Source organism: Puntigrus tetrazona, chromosome 15 (assembly GCF_018831695.1).
Source record: "Puntigrus tetrazona isolate hp1 chromosome 15, ASM1883169v1, whole genome shotgun sequence".
Classification (NCBI taxonomy): domain Eukaryota; kingdom Metazoa; phylum Chordata; class Actinopteri; order Cypriniformes; family Cyprinidae; genus Puntigrus; species Puntigrus tetrazona.
The window spans coordinates 2,339,153-2,351,442 of NC_056713.1; the positions used below are offsets into that span (position 1 = coordinate 2,339,153).

The 12,290-nt window shown below is 38.8% G+C and overlaps 1 protein-coding gene across 1 annotated transcript in view; it reads right to left on the reverse strand.

The window, feature by feature from the left end:
- zgc:172282 (leucine-rich repeat and fibronectin type III domain-containing protein 1-like protein) overlaps nt 1–12,290 on the reverse strand; it is a 97,040-nt gene that overhangs the window by 49,322 nt on the left and 35,428 nt on the right. Inside the window, exon 2 of the mRNA XM_043259862.1 lies at nt 3,092–3,297. The gene's annotated coding sequence lies outside the window, so the exon portion shown is untranslated. The remainder of the gene's footprint in view (nt 1–3,091; nt 3,298–12,290) is intronic.

Consider the following 12,290-nt stretch of genomic DNA (forward strand, 5'->3'; position numbering starts at 1 on the left):
CATGACCATTTAAGGACATGCAATCACAAGAAAATGCTTTAATCCGGTAACGGAACAACATTTACACTGTGCCGTTTGCCCAGTGCATTCAAAGCACGGCTTCACGCGTGTCCGTGGCATTTCAGCCATATCTTTCCAAAAGAAAAATGATGTTTCTGACTATTGATGCGACATTTAGAGTCAGCAGCCGCAGAAACGCTTTGGACTCGGGCTATTACCCAGAGGGCCTCGACAGTCAGCTCTGAAAGCATCATGTTTCTGGAACTTTAAAGAACCCTTCACCTTGAATTAGGCCAGGTAGGGTATGCGCTAGACCGTGGCAGGCCTGTTTTCCAGAAGGAACATGCGTACTTCTGCCGTGTTTCATTTTTTTTTCCCCTTTCGGTCGACCTCTGACCGTAGCTGTGACTTTGCTGTGCGGGATGTAGCTTTTTCACGCTAGCTAGACAGCTAGCATCTGTGGTCTGTTTACTGATTCACATTTTATTCTTATGAGACCACGACGGCAAATATATATCTTTACACCCCTAAGTATTGAGTTATGACTAATGGCACAATAACAGTTAGAAACAACTGTGGGAGGATATTAAATAACAAAAGTATGTAAATTAGCTAGTACTTTGAGGTGAATATAATATATGACTGTTCTATAACATGCAAATACAAAAAAAAATAGAAACCATTAAGCACGAGAATATGAGCTGAGGATGGTTTTGTTTATTATTAGCTTACCGATTCCTATTTTAATGAAAAAGTCAACTCTAACGGCATATCTTTGTCTTTTTGTCCATTATATTTCCACTCAAAAGCTGCATTACGCACCGCATGAAATCTAAATTGAATCAAACGCGGAGAGCACGGGGCGCCTTACATCTTGATTATGTAAGCGCATCATACCCACATGATTAGACAGTAGGAAGCGACGTTTGACATTGATGTGTTTTGAACCACAGATCTGTCATTTTGGATATGAAGTAATGAATGATGAGAAAAAAATACATTCAGGTACTGATTTGCTCGGCGTTTTCAGACGGTGTAGTCAGTATCCGGTACGGTACATGTTTCCCGTAGCAATGGCTGCTGCGTTTTGCAGTGTGTCCACAGTTGTGTACAAGATGGCGTTCAAAGACTTAATATCTGTGCTAAAAATCCACAAAGTGCAAGAGTATTAGTCTATATATACGTGTTGCATGCTAAAAACTGTAGTATTCTGAAATATCGGTAGCTACCCGATCTCGTGGCATAAACGTACCTGGGCGCACTTTTTAAAGAAGCACAAAATACGTATCAATAAGTACATATTTCATACATACAGTTTTTTTTTTAACAAATAAACACTAGAGGCAGTGAACACCTTGACACCTTTTTATTCGTTTTAAAATAAATATGCTGGGATATTTGAAAACCGATGATTTTGCTCCGGCTTCATATGTATGGGTTTTTCTATATCATATCGGTAGGTTTGATCGCTAGCTCACGAGGTACAGAGATGTTCTTGAGAGGCGATGAGCGCCTGTTCGAATCCTGCGGAGCTACGGTTCGACAAAACAGTTCAAATCTGTGTAAAAGGAAGTTGAAATGGCACTGATGCGTCAACAAATGCCGTTTTATAGCCGTTTTGCATTTGTTAAGACTATCGGGTAGGTTTAGAGTTGGATTTGGATTAAGGCATGTTTCCAACATGATAGAGCAATAACTTTTATTGACAGTGCCCATATATTTAACATAATAAAAACACAGCAATTAAAAATATGCCAGGGTTCACGTATTGAACCTGTGTTTTAGTGCCATCTCGTGAAGTAATGCACGTAAAAACAGTAAAAAAAAATATCCCATTTAAAATAGTTCTCTATTGTAATATATTCATAGGCAGTTTTATACAAAGCTGAATTCTGTTCAGCATTTTTTGATGAATAGAAAGTTAAAAAGAACATCATTTATTGAATTTATTAAATATTTTATAAGATTGCAAATGTCACTTAACTGTCACTTTGAATCAGTTTAATGTGCGTAAAAAGTTTCTGCTGTTCATTCATACTATAAACAACTAAATGGGTTTGAGTCAAATACGTCAAAAACAGAGACAGACAGAAAAAGAATCCGATTTCGTTGTTTGCCTGAATAAAACCTAAATGTCTCAAAGAACGTTCATAAAGATACCTCACTCAGAGTCTCATCATGTTGGGGCATGACAGCTGTCAACATCAACATCGGCGCTGCTTTGTCATGTTAGGTGTAAAATTCCATATCTAGGATGTGGAATATTTCACCCAAAAACGAAAATACAGTCGTGTCTTTCCAAACCCGTATGAATGTGTTTTTTACAGTCCGTAAAAGAAAGAATGTCCAAGTGGATGGCTACCAGAGACGGTCCAAAGCACAAAAAAAAGTCATTCCAACAGTTTATGAGCTATATTTTTAAGTTTTTTGATGTCATCAGTGTTGGGGAGTAACTAGTTCCATGTAACAACTTTACATAATTTCATTACAAAATGAGGTTACACTTTATTTGGTAACCCTTTAGTTTAAGTGTAATTACATAAGTGTAATTATACACTGAAGTACTAATATTGCATTCAAAATTACTTTATGGTTAGAGTTAAGATTAGGGATTGGTTTAGGGTTACTTGCATGCAATAATGTACCATTTGTTGTTATTATGACAGTATATGCAACGTGTAAAGTACATGTAATCATGTATAATAATATTAACACTAACACTTTAGAATAGGGAACACTTATTCATTATTAATCATCTATTCATCTATCTATCTATCTATCTATCTATCTATCTATCTATCTATCTATCTATCTATCTATCTATCTATCTATCTATCTATCAGGAGGTCTCTTGTGTTCACTCAGCCCGACGAGGAGCATACATATTTTACGAGATGGCTTATTCATACAAATTGGTATGGACGCCAATTGGTATGAATTTGTACGAACGACCTACACCTAACCTTCTTTCGATTTAAAAGAGCGGTGCCAGATATCTCCTGTTGTCGAAGCGCTGCAGGTTTGCCAGCAAAGGATAAAAGAATTTAAGATGCGTTATTCCTTGAACTCTTCGCTGCGGTGCGATTTGTACCTCTATCTGAGAAGCGTAGAACTGCTGGAGATGCTCATGAAGGCTCCACCGGCGGCGTTAGCGCTGAGGATGGCTGTAGACTCGGGCTGCTACATGTGGACAGACTGGCAGAGAGCAGAGACTCGAGGCATTGGCCCAGGAACATGAGAGTATCTGGCGCTCGGAGCTAGGACTGACAGCGCTGCAGATTTCGAAGCTCCATCCACCTGTGAAAGGAGAAAGGGAGGAGGGACATTTACACGAGACACAAAGCATGTCTGTCTGGATTTTCTTGCCTCCCGGGACAAGAAGGCCAATGCATTTCCAGGACAAAAAAACAAGAGCTACACAGCAAATTTTCACCCCTTTTTTTTCCCCCCTCCATCACAAAACAAATGGAACGAAAAAGAAAATGGAATGCGGCAAGAGCGAGGACATTAATAACGACCCAGAAGTGTCACGCTGTTTGAACGCTCCTACCATCACTCTTGATAATAGCTGCCATACGCAATATATTTAGCTCCTTTCTCTTTGGAAACAAATCCTTGTTATTATTTCAAGTGTTTCTTTTACAGTTGTCTGCCTCTTGCATCGCTGGTGGTTATCTGCTGTCCCACTGGACAGTTGGCACAATTACAGTTTGTTCGTTTTTATTTTCTAAATTCATGCCACTGCACAAACTAATGCTGTTTAAAGCAGCACAGGGTTTTTCTGTCGATTGCACCATTTTAATTACTTCTTTCAGAGTGAACATGCTGTAGGAGTTATGTAAACCGAGCTGGGGTTTGCTTGAATCTCACAACAACAATATAAATCATATTCATAAGATTTATTTCATTTTACTTTTTTTTTTTTTTTTTTGCAGCGTGACACTATATTCTTGTATATTTTTTATTGAACACAATGGCAAATAAATCTCAAAATTAACAGCATTTTCCACTGACGATTCTTTTATTCACTGTGCAAAGGTACATCACAGTATTACGTTGATGACAAATTCAGAACCTGCTCGCCAGGTCCCCTGCAGTGAATGGGTGCCGTCAGAATGTCCAAACAGCTGATAAAAAAACGTTACAATAATCCACACAATGGCACCCATTCACTGCAGAAGATCTATTGGTGAGCAACTTTCTATAAATCCCTTTCGATTAAGAAGCAAACACATCTACATATTGGATGGCCTAAGGGTGAATTAATTTTCAGAAATTTTATTTTATTCCTGGATTAGCTATTCCTTTAACTTTCAACTCCCACCCATCGCAACCTCACAACTTCACAGATTCCACATTAAGCTGCCAAGTGCTTCCAGATGGTTTCTAAAATGTGGAGTTTGGTCGAAATGCTGTTTGCTCTGAAGGCAATGATAAATTATGAAAAATTACTAATAAAATAAACAAAAGGGCTATTGTGGCTGTTTGGTATTATGGCTTAAGGTTTTCCTTTATATGCAAAAATGTTTGCAGGGCTCTCTCTCTCTCTCTCTCTCTCTCTCTCTCTCCCACACCGATGATCTCTCCACTCCACGAACCTAATTAAACTTCTTAATTAGACATTTATGTCCCTTACTGGGAAGAAAGCCAAGTCAAAAAATCCTCTTACTCAGATGCTGTATGATTTTGTGCAGACACAGTGGTGCGCACATTTTGTTCTTTGAATAATTATTTTTTAAAATGACTAGGCCCTATGTTTAATCTCATACTATGTTATGCGTTTCACGTGTACTCTATATATTTATTGTGCTTTTTTGTTTCTGTTTGTTTCGATTCTAAAATGTTTGTGATTAAAAATGACTTAACTTTACGGTGTTACGTAATAACAGCATGCTGTCAGTTGCTGACATTCTCATAATAATAAGGTTTTATGTCTTTTAAATTACATATTTTCTCAATTATGTAATCATAATGTTGTGAGAAAATATATAGTTGTAACAAGATTTATAAAAAAATACAACATAGAAATGGCAAAAAAAAAAAAAAAAGCAACTGATATATATATATATATATATATATATATATATATATATATATATATATATATATATATGCTTTTACCATTAAAATGAGATATTATAACCTATTGTCAAAGCAACGTGTTTTGTATGTGATATGACAAAGTAGGCTTCTAAACTGATATAAAGTTAAAATGCATACATCTATTAATATATTGTAATAATGGAAGTTTGGGTTGAATTTCAACATATGAATAAATAAAAGTTTTAATGTGACCTTTACGCAGCAGAAATATGGAAAAATCTTATTAACATAGTTTTAAGAAAAAATAACCCAGAATATAAAATGACCTACATATGATGAAACGCCCTATTCCGTTTCACCCGTTTGGGAAATACGCAATCATGTTGCGTAATCTAAAACGTGTGCCATCATTGATCTTGCGCATGCAAAAGATGCATAGGCTAAGCCTCCTCCTGGAGGAATATGTGCTGACTCCAAAGCTGATAGAGCAGAAGCTCAGCATAACAATGCAATATCCTCTCATCACACCGGCTTTAGATCACAAAGCTCCCCCTCCCTCCATCGAGTATGACACAGGGCGCAGATTAGTGTCTATGTACATGGCCGTTCTCTCCTCAGCGCGTCGTCAGAATGAGCCCAGCTGCCTGGGGAGAACAGGCATCTCTTTGTCAAGACTCTGACTCACTTTTGGCCTGTCCTCAGTGACTCTGTGTTATCCGCCCGTACTGTTGAGCCCCAGCGTGAGGTTAAAAAGACAGAGAAGCAAAGAGCCGTGTCCAGTAATATTCTCGCGTTATCACGGCGCCGTCTGATCGTTCCATTACCAACCGCAGCACTTGCGTATTAACGGCCGGCTGCCGCAGATTGTTGTTCTGAAGACAAAGGTCATCGTTTCCTGTTAGTTCCTCTCTTTTACTTTGAGATGAAAGTTTCTTTTTCAAGTTTCTGCTGGTTGAAGTTTTTGCCAAGAAGCGACTGGCTTAAACGCTACACGAGCGAGGACCGCCCACCGCCGGATTTTAATTCAGAGCGCGACAAAATCCGTGGAAACTCAAATTAAAAAACTCGGAAAGTCTCTGACCTTCAACAGCTATTGACTCATCCGCTATTTAAAATAAAATTGTATGAAAATACATTAGAAGAACACAAATGTCTATTTGTGATGTGGAGGAGAGAGCGCTCGGTGCAAAAGAAGGACATTAGCGATGAATAGAGATGGCGGATAAAAAAAACAAAAGAGGAAAACGTCTGCAAAACTGCCGTGTAAAATCTGCGCTCGGTGATGCTGGCAACTGCTTTGGGTTGTGTCTAATTCAGGGAAGAGCACTGCTCTGAAAACCATTATTACACCCCGTTTCATCTTCAGCGATTGGTTGCGTTTTTTGCTGAACGATTGCATGAAATCAAGGAACGCCCAAACATTTTGACAATCCCAGCTGCTTTCAATCCCATAATGCACAGCGTGCGCATTTAAGCTCGCTCCGCTGTGCTCGCTATGTGCCAGTGGAAATGCACCATTACAAGAAGTAGTACCCGTGTAAATATGGATCGTATTTCCAGCACTGGAGGGAACTCAAGGAGCGGAAGGCCTGTGTATTATTATGGTTTCAAGAACAGAAAACCTCTTTAAAGGCCACGTCTCCTAAGGTGCCACAAACTTGCCAGTTTGAAATCTGCAAGAGAGCACCAAATATGGGACATTGAAAGATGGACGAAAGTTTTATTATCCGAATAGAGAAATTTAGTCTGGATAGTCCTGATGGCTTTCAACGTTACTGGCATGACAAAGAGATCCCACTGAAGATGTTTCCTGCACGACTCCATCATAATCTGGTGTGCTTTTTCCTTCAACTGGATCTTCAGGTTGTTCAGGGGCGTGAAACAGCGGTGGAGATGTTTCAGGGGCATACCTCTCAACTGAGGACCTTATCTGAGGCGTAATGACAGGACAACACTGTAGATCACAACAACCGCCTGATGAAGGTCTTTTTGAGGAGAATAAAGTTGCTCTTTTGGATCATCCTTCTCAGGATCTTTAAGGAACTGTGAAATTAATGTTTTACTCAGTTTAACCTCGGGAGTGTTTTCTGAGAGCCTCAACAATCCTGCTACAGTCAAAGTCAAAAATAATTTTTATCTTTGTCATCAGGAAATCATAGCAGCGTTACTGCCTGAAGAACGATGACATGAAAGCCATATTTTTGTGCAGATTTGAACTTTCTAGGGCTATGGTCTCAAACTTTTGATCAGCTAATGAACATTCTGTTTGAGTTTAAATGCAGTATTGTAAAAAATGGTCTATTTTCTATTTTTTTTGTCTCTTGGTCCTGTTTCTTCTTTTGGCATTTTAAAGAAGTACTTACAACCTGGTTACGATCCACCAGCGTGAAATATGAAAACTTGTAACGTTTCCCCCTGGTCTTAAGATTTTGTTCAAAAGTATATATATAATGTGATACAATAGTTGAAATATAAAATAAAATGATTATTGAATGTGTTAATGATTTACTCTTTGTGTGATAGATGGATGGATGGATGGATTGATTGATTTAGAGTTTTAATAGACTTATTAATCAATGTGTGTGCATTCTTTGTGTGATTTGGGTGAAATAGTCTACTTGAAAATGTCAGATTGCATCATTGCAATAACACTTATCCTTATTATTGCAGATGATGCTGTATCGCACACCCCAGACTCGACTTGAGTGGAAATTACCTGTGGTTCTGACGCACGTGTTTAGACGAGCAAAGGTGTTTTTTTTCTAACTTGCAAATGCCAGACCCCTGATTCATCAAATCTGCTTTCCTACCATCATGTTCTTCTGATTATTTTGCAGTAATTAACAAATATGCTCAAGGGAACAAACGTATACATGCTAATTAGGAAATGTAGTGGAGTAAAAGTAAAATTTGGCTGAAATATAAAAACTCAAGTAAAGTACAGATACTTCCGAACAATACTAAGGAATAGCTCACCCAAAAATTTAAATTAGCCCATATTTTACTCATTATAGGTATATATAACTTTCTTCTTTCAGATGAACACAGAGTTTTTTTTTTTTTTTGTCCTCTTCCAAGCTTACTAATTCTTGGGTATAGCGGCCATTATTTTGAAGCTCTGTAAATAGGATATATCTAACCTATATCTAACCTATACACCTTTGGGGGGGTTATCGTGTGTCCGATGGGTTTTTCTAACTTCCAATGTATTATTTATTATTTGTTCCATATTTCCAGTTTTAAAATTATGTCACATTGTTCCAGCTTTCCAGCTTCTTAGCTAACCTATGACTCGACGAATGACATCCATTTTAAAAAGTGTAGGAAGAAAGACACACAAATATGCTGATGTATTTACAGACAGTCAGATACTGTATATTGTCAATGGCAGGACTCGTTTTCAATCTACATAACAAACATTTGTAAATGCAGAGTACAAGATGAGTCATCCATATTTTTCTGTCTGTATTCCAGTAAGAGACTGTTCATTTTAAATGCGGTAAAGTGAATTTCAATCAACTTTCAGTGCTTATGAAATGGCCTCAAAGCTAAGAGACACAGACTAAATTCAAATTTAGATTTCACGGGGTCTCTAAGCTGCGTTCAGCCCACTCGACGACGCTAAATCTAACATGCTGGAACATGTGCTCACGCCCAACTGGCATAGTCTGGAAATCGCACGAACACTCTCAGTGGGGGATGCCGAACGACTGAACGTGGGCTCAGTTTGTGATTTCGGATGCCAAACTGCTTTGATTCGAGGAGACTGTGCTTTACGCAGCATACGATATGCATCCAGGCACACGCCATTTACATTTCTCCCTTTATGAAATGAGAGAAAATATATAATTGAGAGGATCCATCGTCTAACGATAGGGAGCAGCGGTAATTGGCGAGTAAACACGGCACTCAAGCCTCTCGAAGGAAATAAAAGTGGGAGCACACCAAGCCAAACAGCGAGTGCATTAAGCTGGGATAATGATCCCAGCTTGACTTAGATATTCCGGCTTTATCGTGCCCACCCACACTTCAGGCCTCGGCTGAGCTGCTCCGCTGTGACTCGCGCGTGGAGTTCGGCTTTTCTCTAAGTGTTCCATGGAGACGTGGTCCTCCCTCCAAACTAGTCCATTAGAGGCTGGGTCAATACCACACGGTGGGTGGGGATGAGGGCGTGTGAGGACTGTGTTTCTGGATGGGAGCGTTCGTATGCGTGCCCCAATGTCGGTGCACCACCTTTAAAAGCAATCAGGAGCGCGGCTCTACACGACACTGAAATATTGTACATGGAAAATTTGATTTGTCTACAGCCCTCGAAGAGAGAGATGTTGTATCTCGGCTAACGTGAGGGTTTTTTTAGCTTTGACAGAAAGACAGATGGACTGACAGACAAAGAGATATACGGACAGGCAGACGAGTAATGTTATAAAAATTGTGAAAGGATGGAATGATAGACAGAACGATAGAACAACAGACTATATAAAATGGATGGATGGAACAATAGACAGAATGATAAAATGATATAAAAACAGACAGACAGACAATGAAAAAACGATAGATAGATAGTTAGATAGATAGATAGATAGATAGATAGATTCAGTTTACAGATAAAAATAACACTTATAACGTTACAGTGAGTTGTTTAGCAGCCGACAACCAGTGCTTACAAAACAACTGATAAACGCTGCCTAGCTCGTTAAATATTCATGTATTTTGTGTCGTCGCAGAAGCTTTCACATGATGTCTTGTGATGATGCGTTTCACATGAGGAACCTCCGAATCTGACAGAAACATTCAAACGCAGGATTCTCACAGCAAACCTAAAGCAGGCGGAGTGGATTTACACGCCAACCGCTTCACAGACGAACAAGCTGTTATTAAAAGCGGGCCGCGTATCATCCAATCATCTGACAATAACGTTACTGACCTCCTATTCATGCAAATAAGAACCTTAACTCAAGTTACCTTTTGAAAGCTCAAAATGAGTCATTAACCCACAATAATAAATACGAAAATTGGTTCTTAAACGTAAATTAGACGGCAATGCATACTGTAAGCAGTGATTTGTGTAATATAATATATAATATGATATAATATGACAATTAGGAATACATTCTAGGACTACATTATAGTTTAGAACCACCCGAGTGTGAAAAGCCCGTCTGACGAAGTGGATATATCATGTGCACACAGTACAAAGCAATATTTCTGAAGGTTTTTTTTATGTTTTATATGCACTGCTGCTCTGTGAGTGGCAAATGGCGTTGCTCTGGGTGCAATTCTCTTCATAAACGGTGCGATAATGTAGTGCTCTCGCCACAGCTCATGATTTTGTTCCCTGCTAAAAAGTTCTGCGCTAACTTACAGCAATTCCTTCAAATAGGTCACGGTAAAAGCACTCATAATGAACAGCATAGCATTTGAAAAGTCCATTCTTTCTCATTTATTTTGGTTCCAGGCAGCAGATGGGCTGCGGCTGATAACCAGTAGAGATGCGGGTTCCCTATAATAGGCATAATGCCGGTCAGATAAGAGAGATTGTTTCATATAAGAGAGGTTTAATGGCATTTAAGTGGAGCGATGGAAAAACTTTTAGTATAAGAGGCTTTTTTTTAGTCACCTGTGCAAGTTTCAGCTTGATATTGTAAAGAGGAGCGCGACGACTAAGACATGGACTTGACGATGATTGATGATGCAGTTAATTCAATTAAGTATTAACAAATTTCATTACAGTTTACTTTTATGGATCAATTAATCAAATGCCGTGCAAAAAAATGAGCTTAATTAATTGGTTAAATTAAATTAAATTTAAGCTTTAAAATAACCGTAAGTGAAGTTGTATTTTAAGAAAAATTAGATTATTTATTTAGTTAGTTTTTATGAAATGCTACATATAAAGAGTACCTGAATTTTTTTTACAATTATTTTTATATCCTTATTTTTATGTCTAATAATAAAAATAATAATAATCTCTCCAAACATGTACGGGCATCGTTTTGCTGTAAAACTATGCAAAACATAAAAAGAATCAGTTTACGCTTACATCATTACAGTGACATCCTTTGATGCTTTTTTGAAGACCGTGCATCAAAAGTCAGCTATTTGGAAAGCAAAGTATCTGCTGGTAGCTTAGCCGTCTCAGAAACGAATCGGCAGAATTTTCAACAAAAGTAGAATCCAATTTATATCCACAAAAAAAAAAAAAAAAAAAAAAACATTGTTAGATGTTAGAACCACAAGGGGGGGAAAAAGATAGAGCTTGACCGCTCACGTTTTTTAAAAACGGCTTCTAAATATCAGGAAGGTTTTATGCGTTCGCCGTAGTTTTTGTCTTCTTCTCGTAACCTCGGAGGAGGCTGTTTCTTCCTCTAATTGAGCAGCTGCCTTCCTCCAAGTCTATCCGAGCCCGAGCTCCCTCTCCGCACAGCTAATCATTTGCGCTATATTTAGCTGGAGTTGTGCCTGCCTGCCCATGGCTTTGCGTTTAGCCTTATCCCTGGGCGCACGGTAATTGTGAAACGTGTTTGGTAAAAACAGTTCCACCAGAGGAAAAATAAACAAGTCCTTCGGCAGTGCAGGGATTTTGGCTGAGGGCGAAATGCCAGCAGGTGGTCGTGTTTCTCGATCGCGGGGGGGAATCATGCAAGACCACCTCGCGGCTTATCGCATGACTCACCGTATGTGCGCGTGGTACTATCAAAAAAAAAAAAAAAAACGCCACCAGCATTCGTGTCCCAATTCACCGAGCGCACAGCGCCGGCGGCTCTGTTTCTCTGAGACGCATTCTAGAACTTTTTTTCCCGAACAGATAGCAGGGGCCCCCAGAACACATTTTGTCCCTAATGTTTGTATGTGAACTAAAAATGCATTCAAAACAAACACAAACGCGACTCTGGGACTCGTAATCATTTTTTCAGCAAGCTTTCAGGAAACAAAACATGTTTTATTATTGATATTCTTTGCAGTCTTGCACTCGCAGGCACCATTTTGCTGATTTTCCAGTATATTTAACTGACAGGGGTTCTCTTTTGTTTTCGTCATGGTTTGTTTGGTAGACATCTCGTGATGTTTGAGACGAGACCGGAAGGAAAAGGATGCTGAAATTTTTGCTGTAGCGCTGATTAAAAATGCTCTGAACATTATCTACCTGAATGCCTCTTCGTTGGCGCGACAAAACAAAGCCTGTAGCACATATCTGTGACAAAAGAATCATCAACCAACCAGACCAGACAATTTGACAAAGCGTGTAT